This window comes from Triticum aestivum, chromosome 5A, assembly GCF_018294505.1.
Source record: "Triticum aestivum cultivar Chinese Spring chromosome 5A, IWGSC CS RefSeq v2.1, whole genome shotgun sequence".
Taxonomy (NCBI): domain Eukaryota; kingdom Viridiplantae; phylum Streptophyta; class Magnoliopsida; order Poales; family Poaceae; genus Triticum; species Triticum aestivum.
In genome coordinates this window covers 16,361,703-16,364,703 of record NC_057806.1, presented here as the reverse complement: position 1 = coordinate 16,364,703, position 3,001 = coordinate 16,361,703, and the positions used below count along the sequence as shown (strand labels likewise).

General features: G+C 46.3%; 1 pseudogene; it reads right to left on the bottom strand.

Moving 5' to 3' along the window:
* Positions 1-1,102: 1,102 nt before the first annotated feature.
* On the bottom strand, positions 1,103-1,873 carry LOC123106361 (protein P21-like; annotated as a pseudogene).
* Positions 1,874-3,001: the final 1,128 nt, after the last annotated feature.

Sequence of the window (3,001 nt, the reverse complement as noted above, 5' to 3'; positions counted from 1 at the left end):
CGTTGAGAGCATCGCCTCGACCTCGGCGAGCCCGTTGTGAGCGCCTCTCGTCCCTCTCCTCCCTCGAAGCCCCCTCCCCATCCGCCATTGCCGCCATGGCCGTCACGATCCTCGGCCTAAATTCGGGCAAGGCCGATCCCATCCCCCAACTAGCCACCACTAGATGCCCCCTAGACGCCCGAGAGCCGCCACCCCGTCCATCTTCGGCGTAGGAGCCCTGCCGGTGCCACTGCAAGACCTAGCTCACCGCCGGTGCACACACACACACACACACACACACACACACACACACACACACACACATTTACTGAATATAAGTTGGATGATATTTGGTTGCAAATACATTTGGATGATATTTGGTTGCAAATACATTTGGATGATATTTGGTTGTATAGTAGACGAATGGTTGGATCAATGGTTGGATGATAGTTGGATGAATATTGGTTGCAAATACATTTGGATGATATTCGGTTGTGTAGTAGACGAATGGTTGGATCAATGCTATGTTAATTTAAACTGAAAATGCATGTCTATAGTCATAATTCTTTACTGAATATAAGTAGTGCATAATATGTGCTTGCAATTTTTTTTATAGTTCTCCAGGTGGGTCTTCTTCGTTGAGAACTATCTGGACATGACGTGTGTGATGTCTCTGCGTCCTAGAGAGTTTTTCATATTTGCCCATCTACTATATAGTTGCAAAAGTTTATTAAATATGAGTAGCATAATAAAATGATAATTATTGCATAGGAATTTGTTTTCATAAGAATTTGTTCTCGACATCGACGATGCCCGGCCCGCATTCTCATCGTCGACTCGGCGGCGACAACCAGTTTGAGAGGCGCCATGTCTGGAACTGGGCTCCACCGGGCTGTCATGCAGCTTGCTGAGGAATCGGGCTCTCGTGGTCGACCCGGAGTTTCCTTGCTGGCAGTCGCGTGGGCCATTATCGGTGCGGATGCAGTCAGCCCCCGAGGAGGTGGTACATCGTTGAAGAAATTTGCTTCAGTTTTATGAATTATTTGGCAAGACTTTTTTGGGAAACTACTTCATTCATTCATTCATTCATTCCAATTCTAGTTCCAGACTTCCAGTACATATTTATTCATCAAACCAAATTCAGTTCCTAGCATGCATGAATATCCATGATGATGGCGCGGATCTACGGGCAGAAGGTGACTTGGTAGTTTGTTCCGGCGGCGCAGGTGAATGTGCTGCTCTTGTCGTCGTAGGCGTAGCTGTAGGCGTCTGGGCAGAGCCCCTTGAAGAAACGCGAGTAGCTCGTCGGCCCGCAGGTCGCCGGCGTACTTGGCGCCGGGCAGCAGTATTGTGGGGTGCCGAACTTGCCGCAGGCACTCATGCAGCCCCCGTTCACCTTCAGCTCCGACGGGCACTTTGCATTGATGTCCGCGGCCCAGCTAACCGCGCGGCAGCTGCCGCCGACGGGGCCGAAAGCTCATCGGCACGTTGAATCCGTCGACGAGGGAGATGTCGTAGAAGTCAGCATTGCTGCCTGTCCCCAGAGTGTACTCGGCGAGCGAGGCGGGTGGCTTCACGCCGACACGGCAGGCTAGCACGCCGCCGCAGTCTCCCGTGGTACAGGACCCCTTGCCACTGGCGTCGAATTTGCAGCCCGTACGCGCCCAGATCCTGCCAGAATTTGTGCCGGCGGGCGGGTGGATTGTGGACATCTGGCCCGGTTCGAGCTTGGTCCCGCCTCCCACCGGGATAGCAGCTGGCCACACCGTGTAGGAGCACTTGTTCACGACCGTGATGGTGGCCGCGTCGGTTGCGGCGACGGTGAGGAGGATGGCAATGATGAAGAGTGAAGACGCCATGCGGTTGTTATTGATGATGGTGGTGGTGGTGTGTGTGTATGCAGTGACCGATGTGGACTGGAGGCCTATCTGACGGTATTTATAGGCTAATTGTAGCTCGATCCTGGATTGCCAAATATAGATAATTTGTAGGTATCTATGTAAATGTGCAACGTCATGCGGTTTGAATGCTCCCTCCAATATATGGCACCAATTAATTCATTGCTAATAACGTTCACAAGTAGATAAGGACTAATTAATTCATTGTTCTATACTTGGAAGAAGATAAGTTTGTAACGTCCAAGCATTAATTCCGGCAAAAGAAGGAACTTTGTAACGTTTAGGGCATCTTCAATAGATTGTATGTTAGTCTTGTTGGTAAAATGTCCATTTCATCAACCAACAAGCTATCATACAACTACTCCAATGGATTGTATCTAAGGTATTCAATATATGATAAGAAAATAAATGTGATTGCTCTCTATTTCACCTTGGAGCTTGTGCAAAGGTCGTTGGTTATTCTACATACAACTTTGCTCTCTCTCCACATTTATTACATGTCACATCATCACTTTGTCCTAGGTGGCAAATTTACCAATACCTATCTTACAGCTGTTGGAGATGCCCTTACAAATAGATAACTACGGTTGCTCTATACTTGGAAGAAGTGAGTAACTCACCCCTGAAAGGACGGTAGCCTTTAATTAATGTATTGCCAAGTCTGTTGTAGTAACGTTCAAGCACATAAGCGTGCGTTCCATCTTAATATGGGAGTAGAAATTTGCTCACTAGCTCTCTGCCTCTCTGCAGTTGTGGTACAAATGTGTCTTGTAAATTTGTAATTCATATAAAACATGTTGGAAGTAGAAAAAAATGTTCTTTAAAATGTCGTATATCTATAACAATGGGCCTTTGAGGTTTATCCAACAAATAATATTAAATGGTTTTTAGGCCTGATAATTTATTGAATATCTCCTGCTAAGAAATCACCGGACCATGTCAAAAATGTTGTGAAATTTGTTTATAGAGAAACTTTGTGAAATATTATATGCACCAAGTATAAAGAGAGTTGAAGACGGTTCCATCAAAAATTCATTTTTTAGATAATACACTAAATTAAATTATTTTTAGTGGAACTTCTTACATGGCTGCGGAACTGTACCGGGGGAGCGGATTTATTTTAT